This window comes from Balaenoptera musculus, chromosome 14 (assembly GCF_009873245.2).
Source record: "Balaenoptera musculus isolate JJ_BM4_2016_0621 chromosome 14, mBalMus1.pri.v3, whole genome shotgun sequence".
NCBI lineage: Eukaryota > Metazoa > Chordata > Mammalia > Artiodactyla > Balaenopteridae > Balaenoptera > Balaenoptera musculus.
Window position 1 is genome coordinate 65525070 of NC_045798.1, and position 27372 is coordinate 65552441.

Genomic DNA, 27372 nt, shown 5'->3' on the forward strand with positions numbered 1-27372 from the left:
CCAAATACTATCAAGGAATGCCAGCAAACACCAGAAGCTAGAAGAGGAAAGGAAGCATTCTACCCTACAAGTTTCAGAGGAAACACGGCCTTGCTGACATCTTGTTTTCGGATTTTTAGCCTCCACCACTGTGAGATGATACACTTCTGTTGTTTTAAGCTCCCAATTTCTGGTACTTTGTTACAGCAGCCTTAGGAAACTAATACAGTGGGCGAGATGTGTCCATTCAATTGGAAATAACGAGAATATGCATCATCACATCATCAAAATTAAAAAACTCTGCTCTTTGAAAGATGCTATTAAGGGAAAAGACAACCCACTGACTGGTAGATGAATATTTGCAAAACATACACCTCTGAGTTTTATATCTAAAATATATTAAGAACTCTCAAAAGTCAAAATTAAAAAGCCAAACAACCCCAACATAAAAAGGACAAAAGGTACGAATAGACATTTCAGCAAAGAATATATATGAATATGAGTTATATGAATACATGAATATAAAGAAGTTACATGAATTATATGAACACAGAGCTGCTCAATCTTATTGTCATCAGGGAAATGCAAATTAAAAGCACAATGAGATACCACTATGTATTTATCAGAATGGCTTTTACAAAAAGATATTATTAGCTATTTGGTGAAAATAAACACTCACACACTGCCAGTAGGAATGCAAAATGGTACAGTCACTTTGGAAAAGAGTTTGGCAGTTTCTCTTAAAGTTAAATATACACTTACTATATAACCCAAAGACGCCATTCTTAGGCATTTACCCAAGAGAAATGAAAACTTACATTCCCACAAAATTCTCCACACAAATATTTGTAGCAGCTTCATGCATAAATGCCGCCAAATGAAAACAATCCAAATGTCCTTCAACTGACAAATCGATAAACTGTAGTATCCGTACAATGAAATACTACTCAGTAATACAAAGGAATGATACAACAACATGGATGAATTGACAGACTCAAAAGACTACATATCATATGATTTCACTTACATGGGAACAGAATAAGGCTTAGGTGACTGGAAGGGTATGACTATAGACTCGTACAGGGGAATCTTTAGGGAGATAAAACTTTTCTTTATCTTGATCATGGTGGTAGATACATGCCTATATGTGTTTGTCAACTCAAAAAGCTATACACAAAAAAGGAGAAATTTTCTGTACATAATAAAGCAATTTTTAAAACTGTCCTAAAAAATTAAAAACAACAATCATCTATGGTGAAATATTAGCCTTTGCTAGTCAGACATACCAAATGTATTCAAGGGAAGAAGAAAATTAGGTTATAGATTCCAAGCTCAGTTCTATATATCCTGTTCAAGCACAGACCACTTGTCTTGGTAAAAACCTTTAATGTCAAGCCCTTTTTAATCTCTGCACACTTTTAAAGTTTCTTATTCCATGCATCACCAAAAACTTCTTACTATTCCCAAACAAGTACTACTGTCTACTGAGAACAAAAACCAAGTGTTTCTTACTGTGATAGAAACTGAACATCTCACCAAAAATGAACTATACTGAAGTTAGATATGCTATCAAGAAAAGCTTACCACACACTAAGTATTACAGCAATGGTTCATTCCATACCAATCTGCATATTGGCCCAAAACAAACAAAAGGCTTATTAGAGAAGAATTATTTCTGGAGGTCTTAATGGAAGTCAGAGGAAACAGTCAATAAAACAATAAATATTTAATTCAAAACACTCAGTATACTTGGTTTGGTAGTCTGGGACATATGCCTTATAATTACGAAAACAGATTTTCTCCATAAGAATGAATCTACATTCTATCTTTTAATAGATAAAATTCTATGGAAGGCAGAGAACGAGAGTAAATGATAGAGCCAAGTAGAAAAACTCAATAACCTATACGTAGAAATAAATAAAACACAAAAGAGAATGTTTCTAAATTGTAAGTATATAAGAAAATGCAGAGTTTAAATTACCAAATAAACCCATTATTTATTTTAAAAAACATTGACTTCACTAATGGTACTTAAAAAATGCTATTATTCTAAGGTATGATATTCATTTTGTAGATCTTTTAGATGGATATCATACCTTAGAATAATATACTGCCTTCTGAGAAGTTCGAGGAACCTTAAGATCAACCTCATTACCTCATTTAAGTAAGTGTTTTCTCATTTTCACCTTAGTTATTTATTCATGGAGGTATGTATGCATGTATGTATTTAAAGCAATGGAAACCCTTTCTTCAAACAAAATCTGGTGTGAAAGTGCAACAAGGAACACACACTAGTAGAGCAGTGCTGCTCTGGGATGAGTAGGGCAGCATGAGAGTCCTGGTGGCTCATGTGGCCACCACCAAGGAAAACATGAGATCTACAGGTGAATAAAACACAAAAGCAGAACCGTAGCATCTTGGATTTGAGAGGGACCTTGCTGTTCTTTACTTTCCATCAATCTCTTCTATGCTGCCTCCAAAGGTATGTAGCCACTGTTGAATAGCTTAAGTTATCTTAGCCTTTTCCCAGGTCAAGCTGAAATATAAGTCATTGCTACACTGTTCAATGTGAAAGACATTGAAATGTATGAAAGCTACCACACCCCTTTTAGTTATTAGGTCAGCATGCCCACTTTGCAAAACAGAGCAGGGTGGGGTCAATCTATTTGTGTCCAGTTCCTTTGAATTAGTGGCAGTCTAGATCCAAAGATAATGACATTAAACAGCCATTAAAAAGCCTCATATTGTACTAGCACATCTAGAGCTGAAAAATTACCAGAAGAACCTTAGTCAAAGTCCAAATGCAGATTACAGTACTGACTAGTCTTGAAGACGGCCACATCAACATGGCTCCTAAAATACTGTCTGTATCTGATTTTACTTCTGCTAACAGGAAAAGGACTAGAGGTTGCAGACCAGAAAAGTTCCGAAGTAAATATTCATTAATATAAAATAAAAAACAAGTAATTCTTCTATAATAACGGGCAGTTCTAAATACTTCCCGGAATTCTTCTTCCTTGTCAGCCCATTGATGTTTTTTAGTTACACATATGATTTTCCTGTTTCCCTGCCTTTACCTGTTGAAATATTACTCATACTTTTGCAATTGACTGTCAGGTACTTCATGGAGTCTTCCATTTTATCCTAGGTTACAATTACTCTCCCCTTCCTTCTATGTTCCTACAGCACTTTGAGCAACTTATCACTTCCTGTATTATTTTACAGTTGGCCTTATAGAAATTCTACTGAATTGAAACTGAACTTCTTATTCCTATACTACACTTTCACATTTTTTTTCAGTAGATAAGATACTTAAATGTTGTACGAATTAAGGACTCACATAATGCAAAAATGGACGGATGGGTGATATACTGAGGGGATTTCTAGAATGTATTTTCACAGAACAGCTGGATTCACTGTAGCTTTATGAAAGAATCTTACTCCAAGTGCCACATGAGTAGTAACATTTTTTATTCATTCCAAAAGTACTTACTAAAACCCACTCTGTAAAAGCACTGTGCCTGGTACACAAGGATAGACAAATAAATCAAGACTAGATGCTCTTCTAGGTATCGAAACTTGGTGCTCTGGTGTCAAGTTACACTGCTTATTTAAGGATTTTCTTCAATCTGCCCCTAAGGGCCTTTAACTCACCCAGGAAGCCACTGTTGCCCCACTCTTATCGTATGGTAGTTGTGCTACTATAATCCCCTCTAGTTTCTTGTTTTCCAGTAACTGGAAAAATGTAACTGTTGGTTGTTCCCCAGTGGTCCATTTTTTCCCTTCTATAGCAAAAGATTCTTTTAGCAGAGCACATGGCTGCAGTGAATAAAAACTACATTTCTCAGCTTCCACTGCTGCTCCGTGTGGTCAAGTGACTAAGCTCTGGCTTACTAGATATTGAGGCAGCTTCTGGGAACCTTCCTTAAGAGTCACCTGGTGCCTTGCCTCACCTTTTATTCTTTGTCTCCTCCTCTGTTCTGTGGCTTAAACTCAGATGCTGACTGGGACCATAAGAAGGAAGATCAGACCCTAGGGATGGTGGAGCTACAATGAAAGGAATTTACCCAAAGATGCCCATGCCCTAATTAATCCCTGGGACCTGTGCATATGTTAGAAGTCAAAGGGGAATGTGCAGATGTAATTAAGACTACACATCTTAAAATAGGGAGATTATCCCAGACCATCCAGATATGCCCAATCTAATCACATGAGCCCTTAAAAGCAATGAACTTTCTCTGGCTAGAGTCAGGGGGATGTGGCAAAAGAATAAAAGAGATCTCAAGCATGTGAGCCATCTGATGTGCCATTAGGCTCTGAGATGCAGGGGCCCACGTACAAGGACCAGAGAGAAGCTACTGGAGCTAAGCGCAGCTCCTAGCTGAGTATCAACAAGGAAATGGGAACCTCAGTTCTATCATCATAAGGAACCAGTTTTGCCAATAACCTAGAATCTAGAAGCAGATTCTCCCAGAGCCTCCTTCTCAGAAGGCTGTTGGTCAGGCCAGCAGACCAACAACTTGACTTAGGCCTTGTGAAATCTCGAGCAGAGTTACCAGCTGAGCCAAGCCAGACTTCTGACCTACAGAACTGTGAGATAATACATTTGCGTTGTCTTCGGGACTTAAGTTTGTGGTGATTTGTTACAGCCGATAAAGGAAACTCATACAGACTTCCTGGAGTAGAGTAGAGCCTCCTTATCAGCTCTGCAGGTCTGCTTTGGACTTTTACCTGGAGAAAAATAAAATTCTTTCTTCTTTAAACTACTAGGATTGTCAGTTTTTCAGTTACTCACAGTTGAACCTAAATTTGACTGATACACTTGACGAAATCCTTTCAACCTAGCACAGCATCATTATCAACTGCTATAAAGTGGAAGAGGCTAAAGTGAAATACTATTTCAAGCTGTGAACACTTTATATAGGGAATGATAATAGTCTTCAATGAGGTTTATTTTCACTTTTTTATTTGTAACAGATATATCATTACTTCAAACTTCATAACACTTAGTATATGATCCAATTTTAAGAAAGTCTAAACAAAATGGCATAAGATTACATCGCTATCAATGTCTAGACCAGCCAGGATTAGTAACTACCTATGGATACAATATACATGAGCAAAATAGATACAAATAGTTTGGTAGGAAAGAAAAACACAATTTCAAGTAAGTACTATATATCGCTGTGAAAGAAAAAAAAATATCTATGGCTTGAAAAAATACCTAAATCTTTTAATTATTACAAAATACTCCATTTCATAACTGTAATATAAAAAACACATACTGCTATAAAACCTTCATACTATTTTTCTTCATAAGGAAGCAAAGACTTCTGCAAACAAAATCTGTTTAAGCTAATTCAATCTTAACATGAAACGTTTGATTCTAGACATGAGGAAAACAGAATCTGTGTAAAAGACTTGAAAATTTAGTTAAAAAATTTTTTGGTTGTGGAATGCTTTATTCACATTTCAGGTGTCACTTTTAGATAATCTAAAAGTTAAAATCTTCTTTTAAAACCTATCAGAAAGGACTTCCAGTTTCTCCTTTCTATGAGGGTGGTCTGTGAAATATCCATTAATACATAAATGAAAAAAATATATATCAACAGCCATTCTCAGTCATGTTGTTTGTATTTCAAAACTACTTCAATGTGATCAAGTATATCCTGCTTCAAGAGAACCAATATGTGGAAAGAAGAAACTGCTTTATAAATGGTGCGACTCGGGAAGGAAAATAGGCAGGGATGAATTCTAGAAGCTAATTAACAATAAATAAGAAAGAACATAAAAACTTAAAAATAGTAATCTAAGGAGATGGGAAAATGTGAACTGACTGCCCCAAAAGGCAACCACGTAGCTTCTGAGGTGGTGGGAGAACACAGCACATAACCAAGCAGAGTCAGGTTAGTCCAACCAGGTCTTCTCTCTGCTCACATCATCTAGCAAGGTGAATGAGGAATCCGGGATCACCCACTTTCAACGTGCTCTTCCCAGAAAGACGCTGAACAACTTTCCCTGATACATAATGATGCATAAGACACACCTGAGATTTGGAAGCATAACTAGATTCACCTCCTTGAAGTGAAGAACTCTGCAGCTGCTCATTCTGGGTATCTTCATGCAAATTATCCATAAGGGCCTCCTGCTTGTGACCCCAGGGATCACTTTAGGGGAGAGTACCTAAAGGACCAGCTACAAACAAATGTTTGTGAAGAGTTTTGAGGGTCATTAATAATGAACAGTAATAGTCCCTCAGAACCAAGTCTGCCATTTTATTCCCATATTTGGAGAGAAGAGGCTAGCTAACACTTAAATGTGCTAAACATTGTTCTAAAAGGTTTTCGTATTTTTACTGATTTAATCCTCACAACAATGCTATAAGATAGGAATTATTTTAATCCACATTTTACAGATATACCCGCAGCAAGGTTAGGTAACTTGTCGAGGATCACACAGCTAGCAAGCGGCAGAGGTGGGTCTCACTCCAGTGTGACTGCTAACTCTCACGCACTGCCCCTCAGGCACACGCAAGGATTTTCTTTCCAGAGCTGTATGTGTCAGTATATGCACGTGTGCCAACACCTTAAATATCCAGTACGTGACGTTATTAATTTTACTGGATAAACTCAATGATATTTTGAAGCTGTCATGCTACGGAACTATATCCTCTCAACATAGTGGACACACACACAAACACACACACACACAGTGTGGCTACTAAGTGATACACTGGAGAAAGGGATGTCCTGGGTGGGACAGCACAAGAATGGCACACAATTTAAAACTTATAAATTGTTTATTTCTGGAATTTTCCATTTCATATTTTCGGCCCATAGTTGACCACAGGTAACTGAAACCGAGGAAAGCGAGGAAACCATGACTTGCTTTTTCACATAATATATCTTGGAAAGCCTCTTACCAGTACCCTTACTGTTTTTTGTTTTTTGTTTTTTGTTTTTTAAAGCTACACGCTGTCCACTGTATCAGTCTACCATATTTACTGAAATAAGTCTCTACTGATGGATACTTGAGTTGTTTCTAACCTTTTCGTATTATTAAAATATACTGCCAAAATAAACTTGTACATCGTCATTTTGCACAAATGCAGGAATGACTGTTGGGTCACAGGGTAATGTATTTAGAATTTGTTCACATATTGCCACATTGTTCTTCATAGGAGTTGTACCAATTTACACTCCAGTGTCTGTTTCCACACAACCATGCAAACAGATTTTTCTAATCTGATAGGTGGAAAGTGGCAATCTCAGTGAAGTTTTAAATTGCATTTTTCTTATTAGAGTGAAATTAAGCATTTTAAAGTTTAGTTAAGGACTCTGATAAGTTTTTAACTTAAAAACTTTTAAACTTCATGAATACATCATCTTTAGGCAAATTGGTTACTACCTTCAGAGCATCTACAGGTAGCTATGGGCCTGGCTTGAATTCAATTAGGTATTATTTTTTCACTTTTCAGAAAATGTCAAGAAAGTGAATGGCAAGGATTAGACTCTGAGGACAAGAACCACGTCTTAGTTCCCCTACGCCTAGCACAGGGCCTGGTGCACCTTAGATGAACAATAAAATGTTTGCTAAAAAAAAAACTGGCACCGAAAGATGTTTTCTTTGGAAGTTGATAGCGCAACAGCACCACCAAGGGGAGCTTTAGCTAAAGCATCCCCGCATCAGATGTCCTTCAGCCAGGTCTCAAAGCCACCGCAAACACATAATCGGCGGGAGACAGTGCAACCGCTGTACAAATTCCACCTCCAAACAATCTCCAAGCTCCGCCCTCCAAATTTAATGCTGTCACTCAACCTCCCTTATATAGGACTTCTGCAGCTGCCATCATTGGAGTGCCCCTTGGGCCAGTCCCGCTGCCACAGGGTAACGGAGCCCTACATTTTCTCGGCCCAAAGCCAAGCGCTGGCTGTCGACAGCCGCTCAGTAACCAGCAAGTGCAGCCCCACGGGGCATTTACAAGACAGGAATTCCGCCCACTTGGTATAAGTAAAGACACCATTACGCAAAGTGGGCATTTCCTTCTGAACAAAAGAAACCAAATACAGGCAAAAGTCAGGGGACAGAACTCTTAGCATTTGAACGGATTCAGCTTAATTTTCTCTTTTGAATAGAAATCTAGACATTTATCTTAAGCCTAGAATTTGAGAATGAAAATACTTGTTCATTTCTTCAGCTACACTGTGTAATAATTTATGACAGTCTTGTGGCAGCTAGTATCCAAAGATGGCCACAAATGAACCAAGCCTCCCAGAGTTTATGTCATTTGTGATCCCCTCCTCTCCAATCTGTGTTGGTCCTGTGACCCGCTTTGGACCAATAAAATGTGGTAAAAGCGAGGTTGGGAGACAGCTGAGCTCGGTCATAGGAAACCTCAGCTTCTGTCACTCTCGGGATGTTCATTCTTGGGAGCATTCCTCTTGGGAACCGGTGAGAAGACCAAACTTCGTGGACAGGTCACATGGGAAAAATGAGGTGCACCAGTCACCGTCTAAACAGACCCCCCCAGCTGACAACTGGCATCACCTGCCAGCCAGGAGACTGGGTCACACTGGATATCCAGCCCAGCTGCAGTCTGACTGCAAGCATGTGAGAAACTTGGAGTGAGTATCACTCGGCTAAGCAATCAATTCACAGCACTGGGAGAGAGAATTATATACATTGTTGTTTTAAACCACTTAGTTTTGGGGTGGTTTGTTACACAGCAATAAACAACCAGAACAAATTTATTTTATAGCCACACCCTGGCAAGATGAGCAATAAACTTATAAGACAATTTAGTACAGTAACATTTCCATCTTCCGACTTTTGGGAGGGGTGGGCCACACTGCATGGCTTAGTTCCCCAACCAGAGATTGAACCTGGGCCCTCGGCAGTGAAAGCACCGAATCCTAACCATTGGACTGCCAGGGAACTCCCTCCATCTTACGACTTTTAGAGATAGGAACCATGTCCTCTTACAGGCAATAAACATGATTTATACATTCTGTATATCCCCTTTCTCTTCCAACCTCTGATAACTGAGTTCTCAATAGATATTTATTAAATTGAAGCATGAATAATACAAACATAGCTAACTATTGATTATATTGATGGAAGGAAGTAAGGGTATAATTAATTCAGAAATAGATATTTAAAAGTATGTACAGTGACCTTTGTGATACAGGCACGCTCACATTCACTATCTCTACCCCTTCCTCTGAAAGGGCATTAGAACAGTGGTTCTTAAACTTATGTCAGGGCTCCTTTAGACTCTTAAAAAATTACTGAGGACCCCAAAGAACTTTTTTTGTATGTGGAATATACCTACAAACATTAACTAGAGTAGAAATGAAACTGGGAAAAATGTAAAATACTTATTAATTCATTTAAATATAATAATGAACACATTACACCTTAACATAAATAAAATATTTAATCAGAAACAACTCTTTTCCAAACCCAAAGAAAATGTGATGAAGAGAAGCATTATTTTCTATTTCTGCAGATCTTTTTACTGTCTGGCTTAACAGAAAACAGATGCTCATTCCTGCTTCTGAAGTCAGTCTCATGCTATATGTGTTTTGGCTGAAGCATATGAAGAAAATGCAGCCTCAAAAAGATACGGACTTGGGAAAAGGAGCAGTCTTTTAATGCCCTTTACAGAAAATTGCAGATACTCTTCTTTGATACTACAATAAAACAAGTGGTAGTTTCTTAAAGATAGGTAAAAAGGTAGAATCAGACACCATAACAAAAAGCTTTTTGAGTCTGTTGCATTAAGATTCATTAGTCTGTTTTGTATACTTTTAACGAATCTTTTCACTCATGCGTAATTTGTAACTTCATGCACTGGTCATTTGAAATATACCACTTCATTATTTTTTTGAGTGGTATAATCTTTTTACATGATAAAGTTTATATACACAAGCATTCAAGGAAAAGTTGTTAATTTCATGGCTCTTGTGACAGTCACAAGAAACAGACTGCATTAATCATGCTGCACAAAAAGACAATAATAAGAAAAGGTTGAAACATTAAACTTTTAGAGGTGAGTCATAATTGTAATGCTATTTGTCTTCAAACTTCTTCACAAAATGAAATAACTTTCTTTCCATAGTCTCAATTATATTAGCGTCTTTCGAAGATGTTGGAATTAAGGCAAAGACGTTAAAAGGAGTCAATTCAGACCAAGAGTGGAAGTCAACTTTTTGAGAATCAAAATTCTCTTATGAAAATACCACTTCATTGAGTTATAGAGATCTTCCAAACGTCGACACATTGCATCATACAGTATCCAAAAAATCCCACATTTATTAATATAATCATCAATGTCATCACAAAAGTCTTTAATTATTGGGAAGCTGTCAAACTCATGGTGCCAAAACAAGTTTTTTAAAATTCTAATTTTTGCTTGTAAGTTCCAATTTTATCATTGGCAACCAACATCGGCAGCTGTCTTCTTGAAATGACAGGCTCACTTTATTAATTTTCAAGAAAATGTCTGCATAGTCTAAATAACCACAGACTGTCACTCGTTCTTTCATGGGAAAATTGTATCCTATCAAAAAAAGGGCTAGTTTAGCTCACAACTCAATCACACACATAATCGCTGTAGTTTAGTATGCAGTGGAACTGTTTTCATGTGAACTTCATCACATAGAATATTACAAAGACATGGATTCAAGGATCAAGATTTATTACAACTAATCATTTTTACTGTTTCATCAAGGACATTAAGCAAAAGTGGCTTTTTTTTTTTCCCACTGCAAGCGTGTGATTGTGGAAAATATAGTGATTCCCAGTATAGTTTGGTGCCACTGCCTTGATTTATGCTTAAGGCACCAGCAGTTTTACCCCAACGTAGCTTTCACAACCCTGGTGCAAATGTCAGCACAGTGGAAATGGCTGACAACGTCCTATTATAAAAAATGCTTTAGACCCCATGGAACCTCTGTGGTCTGTGAAGTACACTTTGAGAACCTCTGCACAGGTATGATTCAAGAAAAAAGACTGTAGAAACTCTATACAGTAGACATTTCACTCATTCATAACTGAGAACTTGAGTTTAAAGTGGCTGACATCTGTTTTTCCTTTTCAGTATTTACCAATGTCAGGTCTGCCATAAAGAGAAGAAAGAACACTTCTAGGCTAGGGTCACTCAAGGATTCCGATTTCAGCTCCATCACACTATGAGCTGTCTAATCCTGAATGAGTTTCCCAGCCTCTCTGAGCCTCAGTTTCCTCATCTATAAAGTAGGAATTATGTACCACATACAGGGCTATAGTCACACTTGGACAGTCTCCAAATAACAATGGCAAGCACTTGTGTGTGACACAGAGTAAGTCCTAAACTGAACAGGATTCTAAATGACTAAGAACCAGAAATACGGCTAATGTCCATATTTGAATGACAGTGGTAACACTGATTTTATTTTTCTCTCTACCACTTGTGGAGGGACCAAATCATAACAGATTGTCATAAAAACTCATCCTTTAACATAATGCAGTTTTGATAGATGAAATGTCAGAAATTGCTTCAAAATAAGGAGGAAAAGGTAGAGATATAAACAAAATAATGCTGGTCATGAATTGATATATTTGTTGAAGCTCAGTGATGGGAACCTACAGGCTCATTATAGTATGCTCTTTAAATACGTTTTGAAATTTCCAAATTAAAAAGGAAAACACTGGTCACTTATTTGAAAAGTCTTTAAATGATACTTAAGTTTGTCCACTGACTCTAGCTAATTTGATAATTTACAGATTCACAGGTTCAACAAGTCACCTTCTACGCTAGTATTTTTCCCACAACAACACACACCACATGCTTTCCTTGCCCCTTCCCATCCCATTCCACCTGGGAAGTGCTGATGTAATCTGCATCTTTAGTCAAACCAAATTTTAAAGTCACATGAGTATTCCAATAACGTGACAACTGTGACACAAGTTGAAAAGTTTTCTGAATAGGAAAATAAAGTTGCTCTAAGGTCAGCTTGCCAGATGGCTTCTGCAGTAGTAGTTTTTATTTTAATACATATTTTAAAAAAATTTTATCACCTATCATTCCTATAGGAATCGAGTTAGATGAAGTTAAGTTTTGTGAGTTTTTCTGTAGGTAGCTAAATGGGAGCTATATTTATATAAATGAAATCTTACCTACGGTTTCTAAAGGAAGTTTAGGGAGAGCAAGACAGATGGAGAAAAGAACTGTCTCCCTTATCACCAATATAAAAGAGGGTAGACTGCTCACCTCTTCAGATAACGCAACCATCACCTCACCGGTGAAGGGTGCAGTGGTGTTCAGGTTAGCTGTCTGCTCTCTCCCTTGTCGCCCTGCCGTCAGCATACTACTCACGCTGCCCGATGACTGTTAACCCACTGCCTCAGCCTGATGAGAAGCTCTTTGAAAGCAGAGCACAAATATATGACGCGAACCTCCAATGACCAGCAATGTCTAACACAAGCAGACGTACAAAATATCTGATAAACGATTAAATGACCCCAAAATACCTACCCTTGTTTTAAAAAATCACAATCGTGTTATAAAACACTCCATGAAGAAAACATTATTAGAACCCAGTTACTCTAGTTTCTCAGAGGGTATATGTAGAATCCCAGTGATTCACTTAAGACTGAGTGATTCTAAATGGGAAATGTGTAATGATATGAAGGTCTTTGATTACCTTATGTACAAAGGTACCATGATTATGTTTATAGCAGTAAATAATGACAGGGTTGTGTATACTTCTGAATTGCCAGGACTAATGGGGTCATGAAAATTCATCAAGTAAATAATATACAAACGTTCCTGGGCTTCAGTATGATCTTCATGTTTGACTAGTGAAGGTAAGGAAACAGGCACATTTTAGATGGAAAAACATCACTAACAGGAGTGTCACACTGGGTTCCTAGAGTAGTTTTTCTTAACTTATGGGTTTCAACCCCAAAAAGCCCTTCAGATCTTTTTCAACCAGGGTTCCTAAGAAGGTGTAAATCTGGTAATCAATCAAATTCTCTCCTACGTGTTTAGGAAGGTGTTGTCTATGTGCCATCCTTGGAAGAACTGAAAAACCTGTCACTCATGTCATTCTCCACAGGGCTCGACTCCCTCACAGAACCCCAATTGAGAAAAGCTGCTACAGTACCACAAGGTATCTGAGACCCCACAATTCACTCTGGAATCTTCTCAGTTACTAAAAGATAGTCAACAAGGGGATCACATGCTTAGAAAGGTCAGAAACAACTCACCCAGGGCAGGATGCGATACTAAAATTCTTGTACACAAATTATTTGCACGCTCTTAGTTTAAAAACCTCATTTACAAGAGGCATTTGACGATGGAAGGCAGTCCAGTACTGTGGATGGAGGACAGATGAAGGCTTAAACCCCAGCACGGTCACTGTCCAGCAAGGTGACCTTACATAAATTACTTCTTTGAAATTTAGTTTCTTCACTATAAAATGGAAATAATAATACCCATATCATCAGGTAACACAAGTAACACGTTGTATAGGGCCTAGTATGTAGCATATGGCAGATGCCAGCCATACAAAAACACAAAAATAACAAAGGCGGTCTATATGGCATGTTGTTTCCTCTTCACCTAGAGCTGTAGATTTTAGCTATTTTCTTTTAATCCGGTTAGAGTGTCAGAATTTCATCATTCGTTCCAATACCTACTGAGCCACCACAAGCAAGACATGGTGCTGTCTGTCCTCTAACAAGCAAGATTTTTGTTTCCTCTGATAATTCCTAGGTGATTGCTATTGAAAAGACTCTATTCTAAGTGCTTTACGTATAATCACCCATTTATTCCTCACGGCAGTCCTAAGAGGATATTCCCATTTTGTAAATGAGGAAATCGAGGCCCATTAAATGAATAAACAAATGTTAAATGCTCAGAATACTCATCAGTATTGTTGATAGGGAGTATTTACCTACCTTTGCGGCAGCTGCCTTTTCCCAACTATCCTCCTACCTCTCCTAAAGAAGCATTCTCCCTTCCCTGTGGGTCCCCGTCTCAGGTACATCCGATTCTGCATGTGTTTATATGGGACACGTGAGTCATTTTAAATCTCTTTATCCTTCTGTTTACTCTCATTTCTCCTGTTAGCACAATCCTTGTTTCTTTGTCTTGGAAAAGGTGCTTTTTACAAAGTCTGTGAAGCATGTGCAATTCATCAAGAAAGAAAATGCTTTATTAAGTCATTTTATTTCTCTTACCTGGCTTAGCATTTTAAACGTATCAGGTATCACAACTATGTAAAAGAGAAAGGGAGAGAGAGAGAGAATATGTGTGCGTGAACACACACCTTTTTTCTCTTTTGTTCTGGGAAGAATATTAGGCAAGGAGCTGGGAGGCTTGATTTCTACATCTGCTTCTACAATAGTGTTCACTTAGACAAGTCACATAATAAATCTAGGTGTCAATATTTCCATACGTAAAATGTGCAAACTTCTCTTAGATGTTCTTTAAAGGCCCTTCCAAACCTAAAATTTTATGACTTGTGTTTAATACAAAAATATTTGGGTTATGTAAAAGCCACTCAGAAACAAGGCTTTAAGGATTGCATTAATGACATTGACACCTGAGCAGGAGATTCATTATGACACGTGGACAAAGCAGAGGCTAGTGAGGCCAGTCAGTCCTTTACTACTTCTTCTAAGATACATAAATCCCATGCATTAGCTAGAACAGTATCAACTAGCTACCTTAATGACTTGGTGACAGGTTTTTCCAACTGGCAACAGAAAGGCATAACTAGGTACTAAGACTATAGGGAGAGTTCCCCATGGGTCTCTGGCGTTTCTGTACATCTTGAAAGCAGAGGCATTAGCAGCCTTGTGCTCTGGATTCTCTTTTCATGAATTTTGTAGAGTGAACAGATGTGGAAGGTAGAGACAGTGACTCCCTCTAAAGCAGAGGGCAGTTTGCTGCTATCAAATATATGAAAGGTATCTCCATCCAAAGCAAAGTTTGGGCAGGTTTGCTTGAAGCCTATTATAAAAGATGGGGTTTCCTAAGCTCAGGGTTCTCTCCAGTAATGCAAGCCACTGCATGTGCAGATGTCACCTGACCCTGGTCGCACTGCCCGGTAGGCATGGGGAACCACACAAGAAAATGATGATACTCTGGCTCACACTACTGCGAGCAATAAACTGTCCTTTGTCTCTGACCCAGGCATCTTGAGTCTCTAAGAGGATCCTCAAAACTGTGGCAGGCTAATTTGTTAGCTTGAGAGTAGGGTAAAAGTCTCAGATTCTTCACAGTAGTAGACAGAAATGGGGGCTTAATAATTCATGGTTAAGAGGACAAGGTATGAACCCTCCCATTACCTCTATAATATGAATGTAACACTTTATAAAGCTCTATGCCAATTATTTTAATGTTTACTTTCCCATGTGACAATTTTGCCCACAAAGGTCTTTACTTACAAGAAATCAAAATTCAGATAAATGTATGAGATGCTTCTTTAAAAACTGACATTTTGAATGTGCCAGCAGTCTAAACTGAAACTAAACTTCAAATTATTAACATTTCACATGTCCCATCAAATCTACCAAGACCCTTTGTTGTATAATAATAATCTCTGAACAGTTAGAAATTTTCTATTGAACACTTACAAATTTTCAACTGGGAGCTGTCTAAATGCTCTCAATATAACTTCTAAAGAAAGGGCTAAGCTGAAAAGCAAACCATGTCCCAGGTTTTCCTGAAAAATGTAGCTACCTTCAAAGTATCACTGGCTGTAGGAAGTGCAGGAAGCCAGATTTTTGTCTTTTTTTTTTTTTTTAGGAAGCCGGATTTTTAAGGCAAAACATTCCTCCTTCCTTTCTTGGCTACTGCTTTGCCAAGAGCAAACAAGGATCAGCAAAGACCAAAAGCAATGGAGAAACTGGAACTACTTTATGGCCAAGGCACTGGGCAAGAAAAAGTTAACTCTGTCTTCTAAAAAATAAATCACATAAGTTTAAAAGAAATACTTACACTGCAAAATCATTGCTTAGACCTCCTACCAATCCAAAATAAAACACTATCATTAAAAACTCCCCAACTAAAAAACAAAACAAAAACTCCCCATTTATATTCAATGAGGTCTTCACTGAGGGAAATATTTGGGAAATACAGGCAATTCGATGATCCTACGGGCTAGGAATCGGAATCTAGGAATATTCTGATTCTTTGCCCAATTCCTTGCCTAATTTCTAGAAAGCAAGAAAGTTTTTGTAAGGATGTTATCTAGATTTGTTTTTAGATTAAAATTACTTCAAAATGTTATAATACAGCTACAAAAGACGTTATAAGCCATTATTAACTCTCACAACACTACAATGAAGTAGGTATCATACATTATCTTAGAGATGGAAAACAGAAGTTAAACAACTTAAGAAGATTTTAGAAACAAAACTGAGCTACTTGTTATAACTCTTAATATCACATAACTCCTTCCCTAAAGAAACAAATTCCTAGTGTTACAATATGAACAGACCAATCACAAGCACTGATATTGAAACTGTGATTAAAAATCTTCCAACAAACAAAAGCCCAGGACCAGATGGCTTCACAGGCGAATTCTATCAAACATTTAGAGAAGCGCTAACACTTATCCTTCTCAAAGTCTTCCAAAATATAGCAGAGAGAGGAACACTCCCAAACTCATTCTACGAGGCCACCATCACCCTGATACCAAAACCAGACAAAGATGTCACAAAAAAAGAAAACTACAGGCTAATATCACTGATGAACATAGATGCAAAAATCCTCAACAAAATACTAGCAAACAGAATCCAATAGCACATTAAAAGGATCATACACTATGATCAAGTGGGGTTTATCCCAGGAATGCAAGGATTCTTCAGTATATGCAAATCAATCAATGTGATACACCATATTAACAAATTGAAGGAGAAAAACCATATGATCATCTCAATAGATGCAGACAAAGCTTTTGACAAAATTCAACACCCATTTATGATAAAAACCCTCCAGAAAGTAGGCAAAGAGGGAACTTACCTCAACATAATAAAGGCCATATATGACAAACGCACAGCCAACATCGTCCTCAATGGTGAAAAACTGAAACCATTTCCACTAAGATCAGGAACAAGACAAGGTTGCCCACTCTCACCACTATTATTCAACATAGTTTTGGAAGTTTTAGCCACAGCAATCAGAGAAGAAAAAGAGATAAAAGGAATCCAAATCGGAAAACAAGAAGTAAAGCTGTCACTGTTTGCAGATGACATGATACTATACATAGAGAATCCTAAAGATGCTACCAGAAAACTACTAGAGCTAATCAATGAATTTGGTAAAGTAGCAGGATACAAAATTAATGCACAGAAATCTCTTGTGTTCCTATACACTAATGATGAAAAATCTGAAAGTGAAATTAAGAAAACACTCCCATTTACCATTGCAACACAAAGAATAAAATACCTAGGAATAAACCTACCTAAGGAGACAAAAGACCTGTATGCAGAAAATTATAAGACACTGATGAAAGAAATAAAAGATGATACAAACAGATGGAGGGATATACCATGTTCTTGGATTGGAAGAATCAACACTGTGAAAATGACTATACTACCCAAAGCAATCTACAGATTCAATGCAATCCCTATCAAACTACCACTGGCATTTTTCACAGAACTAGAACAAAAAATTTCACAATTTGTATGGAAACACAAAAGACCCTGAATAGCCAAAGAAATCTTGAGAAAGAAAAACAGAGCTGGAGGAATCAGGCTCCCTGACTTCAGACTATACTACAAAGCTACAGTAATCAAGACAGTATGGTACTGGCACAAAAACAGAAATATAGATCAATGGAACAGGATAGAAAGCCCAGAGATAAACCCATGCACATATGGTCTCCTTATCTTTGATAAAGGAGGCAAGAATATACAATGGAGAAAAGACAGCCTCTTCAATAAGTGGTGCTGGGAAAACTGGACAGCTACATGGAAAAGAATGAAATTAGAACACTCCCTAACACCATACACAAAAATAAACTCAAAATGGACTAAAGACCTAAATGTAAGGCCAGACACTATCAAACTCTTAGAGGAAAACATAGGCAGAACACTCTGTGACATAAATCACAGCAAGATCCTTTTTGACCCACCTCCCACAGAAATGGAAATAAAAACAAAAATAAACAAATGGGACTTAATGAAACTTAAAAGCTTTTGCACAGCAAAGGAAACCATAAACAAGACGAAAAGACAACCCTCAGAATGGGAGAAAATATTTGCAAATGAAGCAGCGGACAAAGGATTAATCTCCAAAATTTACAAGCAGTTCATGCAGCTCAATATCAAAAAAACAAACAACCCAATCCAAAAATGGGCAGAAGACCTAAACAGACGTTTCTCTAAAGAAGATATACAGATTGCCAACAGACACATGAAAGAATGCTCAACATCATTAATCATTAGAGAAATGCAAATCAAAACTACAATGCGATATCATCTCACACCGGTCAGAATGGCCATCATCAAAAAATCTACAAACAATAAATGCTGGAGAGGGTGTGGAGAAAAGGGAACCCTCATATACTGTTGGTGGGAATGTAAACTGATACAGCCACTATGGAGAACAGTATGGAGGTTCCTTAAAAAACTAAAAATAGAACTACCATATGACCCAGCAATCCCACTACTGGGCATATACCCTGAGAAAACCATAATTCAAAAAGAGTCATGTACCACAATGTTCATTGCAGCTCTATTTACAATAGCCATGTCTTGGAAGCAACCTAAGTGTCCATCGACAGAAGAATGGATAAAGAAGATGTGGCACGTATATACAATGGAATATTACTCAGCCATAAAAAGGAACAAAATTGAGTTATTTGTAGTGAGGTGGATGGACCTAGAGTCTGTCATACAGAGTGAAGTAAGTCAGAAAGAGAAAAACAAATGCTGTATGCTAACACATATATATGGAATCTAAAAAAACCCCCCAAAAAATGGTCATGAAGAATTTAGAGGCAAGACGGGAATAAAGACACAGACCTACTAGAGAATGGACTTGAGGATATGGGGAGGGGGAAGGGTAAGCTGGGACGAAGTGAGAGAGTAGCACTGACATATATACACTACCAAATGTAAAACAGATAGTTAGCAGGAAGCAGTCGCATAGCACAGGGAGATCAGCTCGGTGCTTTGTGACCAGCTAGAAGGGTGGGATAGGGAGGGTGGGAGGGAGGGAGACGCAAGAGGGAAGAGATATGGGGATATATGTATATGTATAACTGATTCACTTTGTTATAAAGCAGAAACTAACACACCATTGTAAAGCAATTATACTCCAATAAAAACGTTCAAAAAAAAAAAGAAACAATTTCCTAACTACAATGAAATCCGAAAATGATATGAGGTTGAAATTGAATTAAGTTTTAAAAACTAAAACCAACATGACTATAACACTTAATTTCTAGATACAATGAATGGCATTTGTCTGAAATTAAAATGTAAACAAATAAACGAAAGAGGACTTTGGCAGTGGTATGCTTACAGCAAAAGCTCAGTAAGTACTTATTGAATTAAAAATAAAATCTAACATCAGGGACTTCCCTGGTAGCGCAGTGGTTAAGAACCCGCTTGCCAATGTAGGGGACATGGGTTCAAGCTCTGGTCTGGGAAGATCCCACATGCCGCGGAGCAACTAAGCCCGTGAGCCACAACTACTGCCTGCGCTCTAGAGACCGCAAGCCACAACTACTGAGCCCATGAGCCACAACTACTGAAGCCCATGTGCCTAGAGCCCATGCTCCGCAACAAGAGAAGCCACCGCAATGAGAAGCCCGTGCACTGCAATGAAGAGTAGCCCCCCCTCGCCGCAACCAGAGAAAAGCCCGCGCGCAGCAATGAAGACCCAACGCAGCCCAAAATAAATAAATAAATAAATTTATTTATTAAATAAATAAGTAAGTAAATTCTGGCAAAAAGTTTAAAAAAAATGTAACATCAAGGATTAGATGTAAGAAAAATATTAAGTTTCAGGCTGAAATATATACAGTTCTTGTCCTTTTTTCCATGTTTATTTTCCAGGAAAATACCCATACACTTTGTATTGCAATACCTGACACATCCATACCTTTCTAAACTAGCCAGTTCAAGAAAGAAAGAGAGAGAAAAGGAAGGAAGGAAGGAAGGAAGGAAGGAAGGAAGGAAGGAATGGAGGGAGGGAGGAAAGAAAGAAAGACCCAGTCTTTGCTACTATAACTTTAGGGGTTTAGCTATACTGGAAGGAAGTTGGAATGGGGGGTGGGGGGCAGCAAACTGAATAATCAACAAGGGTTTGGCTTCCCTAGATTGCAGAGAACCATCTGTTTCAGAAAACCCCGGAGAGTTTGGATTGATGCTCCCATGGCAGTGAATTACTCTCATTAATAACGTCCTGCCAGTCTTTCCATGACAGTGCAGTGGAATAGGCATGGGCTTTTCATCTGGACAAACTTGTCAGCCAAGTGTCTCCATAGCCACCTGTCAGCTGTGCAACACCAACACCTTAAATTATACAAGCCTCCAGACTTTTACCAGTCTTAAATGTAACAAAAGAGAGAGAAGTGATGAAACACTAAAGGTGATAGGTATGAATTTATCATTAAATGGACCTTATTTTTAAAACAAGACAGTATTCCTGAAATATCAAGACCAAGAAATAACCAATATTTCTCAAATATTGGTTATTTCTCAAACAAGAGAAATAACCAGACATGTTACTATATCCGAATATTTTACACTGTATAATATAAATGTATCCCAACAACAAACAGGCCATTTTGCTTCTTAACATTCTCTTGTATGTTTTCGGTTCAATGTATTATTTGGTTCAGAAAAAAAATCAACTCCTGAAGACTTCACTCAGTGGGGACAAAAGTGAGGAAGCCTGATGTGGTAAGCTAATACTAGGAGGTATTAATTAAAAGCAAGTTGTCCAACTTTCTTTGATTCCATGGGACATTCTGAAACATCTATATTTGTCCAAAACAGAGGAATTAACCACCCAGAGTTAAATAAGGCAAACTGTGTTTTTGTAGTCTTCAGAAAAAGGCTGGGTGACTACAATATGTACCATTATATGTGCAGAGCAGAACAAGGCACCTTACATAAACTGCCAGCCTGGGGCTAGACAAAGACAAGATGGACAGCAGTGAACTTGGTTAAAATCTGAAGAGTATATGTTCACTACTAGTGGCTGTTAACAGTTAGAAAAGGTGTAAGCATAAATTATGAATTGAAGTATTTAAAAGTTCTTAAATTACATGATTAGATTTTACCAAAAAAAAAACAAAAACAAAAAACAAAACCAGCACTGTAATTAAATAGCTTTAATTAAAATCTCATCTATGTTTTTTATTATTTTATTCTCAGGAAGTTTGAAAGACCATAAAGCTTTCCGTAATGTACACTGTCATCAACTTCACTAGTTTCAAGCAGCAGCAGATATCTGCAAAATGGGATGAATCAATTTAGGTTAAGTCTCAGAATGATGGGTGCCACACTAAGCTTAGATCCCAGATGCCCGCCCATCTTCTAAGGATCAGTGGCTAGGTATTTATTAAAATTCTCTTGTGTACCTCCTAACAGCTACTCTAGTAAAGTGATGCAGAGAAATCTAAGACAAATCTTTTATCTCCAGTAATTACTACTCTGCTTGAGCAACGAGACTTAAAACTTCAGGCAAGGCCAGTGTATCACAAGCAACTACACTGGCCAGGGCAAGACTCTGAAGTTCTCTCTCCCTGACACCTTCTCTGAGAGAATCCATATTTCTAACCTGTGATATCCTTCTTTTCCCTGCCCTATCCTCTCCGCTCCTACCCCAGAAACTAGCCCCTGGGCCAGAAACTGGCTGTGTGACTCCTGGACCGCCACGGAGGAGCTGAGGAGAGCCAGCTGGGCAGACAAGGCCCACTCTAAGACAAGGCTCCTCAGCCCCAGCACGACGACACTTGGGGCTGGATAATTCTTTGCTGTCCTGTGTATTACAGGATATTTAGCAATATCTCTGGCCTCTACCCACTAGATGTCAGTAGCAACCTCCTCCCCAGTTGCGCCAACAGAAAAAACAAAAACAAAACAAAACAGCAAAAAAAAAACACCCCAAAATAAAAAAAAAACACAAATAAACCACCTTGACTCCTGTCCCCTGGGGGCAAAACCACCCATGTTTGAGAGCCACAGCTTTCAGGAGGTTGAATTTTAACCTGCTGGCAACAGGAAGGCATTTAATGATTTTAAGCATCGGAAGCAATACAAAATGGATCAGATTTGCTTCTCGAATGAATGGAGCAGTCCAGGGGTCGACTGTAGAGGGGCAGGGAGGGAGGCAAAAGGACTAGGCTGACTAAAGACATAGTTTTGGGTGAAGATGATGAACACGTGAACTCACGCAGCAGTAGTGGAGACAAAAACAGGGTATGAATGCAAGTTACAATGGTAGAGTTAGAACACCAGGGCCCAGTCAGATAGAGCATTTGAGGGGAAGGAAAAAAATGGCACAGAATTACTTGTAAGTTTCTGACTTGGCAATTTAGATGGCTGTAGTGAGAGTCATTACCTAGGATAGGGAATTTAACAGGAAGAGCACGTTTAAGAACGAGTTCCGGGGACTTCCCTGGTGGCGCAGTGGTTAAGAGTCCTCCTGCCAATGCAGGGGACATGGGTTCGAGCTCTGGTCCGGGAAGATCCCACATGCCGCGGAGCAACTAAGCCCGTGCACCACAACTACTGAGCCTGAGCTCTAGAGCCTGTGAGCCACAACTACTGAGCCCGCATGCCACAACTACTGAAGCCCATGCGCCGAGAGCCCGAGCTCCGCAACAAGAGAAGCCACCGCAATGAGAAGCCTGTGCACCGTAACGAAGAGTACCCCCGCTCACCGCAACTAGAGAAAGACTGCAGGCAGCAATGAAGACCCAGAGCAGCCATAAATAAATAAATAAATAAATGTATTTTAAAATAAATAAATAAAAACAAGTTCCGGGGACCTCCCTGTGGTCCAGTGGTAAAGAATCTGCCTTCCAATGCAGGGGACAGGGGTTCGATCCCTGGTCGGGGAACTAAGATCCTACATGCCATGGGGCAAAAAAGCTCGCATGCCCCAACTACTGAGCTCGCACGCATCAACTAGAGCCCACGTGCCGCAAACTACAGACCCCACGTGCCCTGGAGCCCACGTGCCACAACTACAGAGAGAAAACCCACATGCCGCAACTAGAGAGAAGCCCGAGCGCAGCAATGAAAGACCCCGCATGCCTCAAGAAAGATCCTGCGTGCCACAACTGAGACCCTAATAAAAAGAAAATAAATAAATATTAAAAATAAATAAATAAAAATAAAAACGAGTTCAGTTTTAAACGTAATAAAAGTTTGAGGTAAGTGTGGGATATCCAGGTAGTGAGGTTAGCAGTTAGGTTTCAAGGGGTCAACACATATCGTGAACGTTATGTGCCAGGCCCTTTTCAAATATTAATTCGCTTAATCTTCATCCTATTCATTGAGACAGCAACTATTGCTGCCCCATTTTATAGATGGGGAAATCGCTGTACAGAGTAGTTAAGTAACTTCTCCAAAATTCCATAGCTAGTCAGTTTTGAAGCTGGGATCCCAAACTCAGGTCTGTGCTCTTGTAGAGTAGGTGAAGTTACAGGCATAGATATGAACTCGCAAGGAAAATGAGCAAAGATGAGAAGAACAATCTAGGATGAAATACTGGAGAAAAGTATAAGTACCTGTTAAGCCAAAGGTGAAGGAGGAGCCAGAGGAAGGAGCCAGTGAGGGGGGTGTGAGGGGGGGGAGGGTAAAACAAGCAATAGGGAAAGTCTTAAGGGCAGGAAGTAAGTGATGATATATTTGTAACTCACAACAATCCCTTGCATATAATCTACTCCACATAAATGTTTTAACTGAATTAATAGCCCTATAATCCCAAATAATGATCATATCAAATATCCATGCTTACAGCATATTAAAAAAATTTCATAGGTGAGCAAAACCTATATCACGTATGTCTGTGATTTTTCTAGAATACCAAGAGTTTGTGGAAGACACAGTGTCATTTAATATGAAACAACAGCTTAGACACCATATGAAATCATTCCATACATTTATGTCCAACTAATAAGACTTTTTAAAGCTTTATTCACATCCTACTTGCACAGCAATGAAACATGTTACTCTGTTTTGCATTTTGTTGAAGATCACATGAAATATTGGCTCCTCTAAGTTTTGCAAATGACAGCTACAAAATTGTGTAGTCTCTTCCTAAAAAAGGATTTAGAAAACCGTGTATATGAAAACTAATTACTTCTCATTTGAAGGAGTTACTAGAGCATCTGGTGAATCTTGAGTTGTGCTGCTATAATAAATCTTCTGTGTATCTAAACAGTTTTTGGTTATGCATTCCTTATTATACTTTACAATTTTATACCCTAAACACAAACATTTAGTAGAAAATGAGTTTCCTCAAGATACAAAAACGCGGGTCCCCACTTCCAATTCAACACGACGTGTTTTCTAAGTGTTTATTAATCTTGATTTCCAGGCCCAAACTCAAAGTACTTTCTCAGCTTTAATGCATGTACAAATCTTTCAGGGATCTTGTTAAAATGGAAGATTCTGATTCAGCAGATCTGAAACCAGGCCAACGCTCTGCATTTCTAACAAGCTCCCTCCTGCATGATGCGATGCTCTGGTCCACACTGGCTACTCCACTGTGGCGCTTGGACCAGAAGCACCAGCAGTACTGGGGAACTTTGCGAACTGCACGGCCCTCAGTGTGACAAACAACAGACCAATATCATCTGCTGAAGCTGGTAACTCCAGGCATTTACATTAAAGTATTTCTTTTCAAATCCATTTACAACTCATTCACTGACATTTTCTTTTTTGTCGGTAGAAAAGGTGACACCTTCTTTTCTTTCTATTCTTTCCATTATCCTAAACTGTGGATCTAACAGCTTAGCCCCTCCACAAGGAGGCCCCAGCTGGTTCTTTCAGGCTTCTCTCCTATAATCCCTGTACTGGTCCACAACATGCCAACTGAATGGACTGGTTATTTTCTAAATATAAACCATGCTCTCTCACCACACCCCCTCTTGTTTTGTTTTGGTTTGTTTGGTTGATGCTTTCCCCTATCAGGCCAGTCTCTAGAGCCATCTCTCTCTACTCACCTTGCCTGATTTCTCAATGAGATGTGACCTCACCATTCTCTGAACCAACCACTTGCCCTCACCACAGGAATTTTTCTTTCATTCTAATATTTACTACATTCTGCTAGGTATGACATATGTTGGTCTTTGCCTTATCTCGGCTATTGAATTACAAGCTATGTAAGGGTAGGAATTTTTATAACTAATTTTGATATTCCCTGCACTGCATAACACAGTTCCTCACTAAATGCTAAATAAAGCTCCAATAGGGCTTCCCTGGTGGTGCAGTGGTTGAGAATCCGCCTGCCAATGTAGGGGACACGGGTTCGAGGCCTGGTCTGGGAAGATCCCACATGCCGCGGAGCAACTGGGCCGGTGAGCCACAACTACTGAGCGCGTCTGGAGCCTGTGCTCCGCAACAAGAGAGGCCACGATAGTGAGAGGCCCGCGCACCGCGATGAAGAGTGGCCCCCGCTCGCCGCAACTAGAGGAAACCCACGCACAGAAACGAAGACCCAACACAGCCAAAGATAAATAAATAAATAAATAAATGTATTAAAAAAAAAAAGCTCCAATAAAATTGAAGTAAAGCATTATTCCTTAATGATGATAAACTTGATCTAAATAGTCTCAAATCACAAATCCAAATCACATTTCTTATTTCTCCAAATACTATTGGTTTTCTACTTCAGTCATCACAGAACATTGGGCACAATGCTTTATTTGCATTTTTTCCAACTCTGACCCCTAGAAAATTTTTATTTAATCTTACTTGAATCATTTTATCAGAACTTAAATTCTGAACCAGTTCATCTGGCATTTTCATGTTGAACAGTCCAAATGTTTATATATCAGTTGAGGAAAATTTTGTTATGAAATCTTCCTAAAACCATTATAAAACTCCACATACACACAAAGAAAAATAGAACATGAAGCAGCACAGATATCATTACATCTGTCATGCTGAAATAAAGCATGGTGACAAAGGTCAATTTTTAGAAACTAAAGGCTCTTCAGAACACCTGGAAGAATCTGAGGTATGAGGAGACACCATGTTTACTTTCAATCACGAAGTCCGAGTTAGTCCAAAGTCAGTCAACTGGACAATCTCTCAAGTACAAACAAACAAACAAAGAAATCCAAAATAATGTATGATTAAAGTAAACAGTGAGTCAAAGGAAAATATCCTGTGCTAAATTCTGAGGATAAATAAACAGACTAAGAACGTAAGTTAATTCTAACTGATTGTTAAAAATGAGCCCAGGTCAATAAATGTCTCTAACCAAAGGATGGAAAGTGAGATCAGAGTTTAAAAGTGATATGGAGTTGTGATAACCACCAATGACTGGAAGACAACAACTAATTATCAGAGCTGCATTGCCCCAAAAGCAAGAATTAAAAGAAACGATCTAATGTCACTGACTACATAAAAAATGTTCTACTTGAGAGCTGCTAGGGCAATACTGAGCACCCACCTGAAGACCAAAAAGTAACCATATTTGTTAAATCCTGCAAATGACAGTCATTCATTCATTTGTTAATTAGCGTTCCTAACCTTAAAGATAGTGCCTTTGGCAAAGAACAGGTAAGGGACGGGAGTTTCTGGTGATGTTCTGACAGGCAGAATAATGGCTCCCCCAAAATATCCACATCCTAACTTCCATGAACCTATGAATATGTTACCTTACAGGGCAAACGGGACTCTGCTGTGGTTGTGATTCAGCTAAGGACCTTGAAATGGGTAGATCATCCTGGATTATTCAGGTAGGGCCAAGGCATTCACAAGGATCCTCACAGTAGAAGAGGACGTCAGAGTGATAAGACGTGAGGAGAACTCAACAACCTACTGTTGCTGGCTTTGAAAGGAAAGGAAGGGGCCATGAGCCAAGGAATGCGGGCAGCTTCTAGCAGCTGGAAAAGGCAAGGAAAGAGACTCTCCTCTAGAGCCTCCAGAAGGGAATGCAGCCCTACTGACATCTTGATTCTAGCCTGGTAAGACCCCTGCTGAACTTCTAACCTACAGAATTGTATAATAAATTTGTGTTGCTTTAAGCCATTAATTTGTGGTAATTTGTTACAGCAGCATTGGGAAACCAATACAATGGTTAACTGCCATGGAAAGAATTCTCTAAAACAGATAACTGCTTTTGAAAAGGGTAGAGTGATGCTCTATAAAATGCTCGGCAAATATGTGAATTAAGATTTAGTTTGCATTACTAAGACA

General features: G+C 38.6%; 1 protein-coding gene across 2 annotated transcripts in view; it reads right to left on the bottom strand.

Moving 5' to 3' along the window:
• DYM (dymeclin) overlaps window positions 1-27372 on the bottom strand; it is a 403514-nt gene that overhangs the window by 191860 nt on the left and 184282 nt on the right. The gene's annotated exons all lie outside the window — the stretch shown is intronic.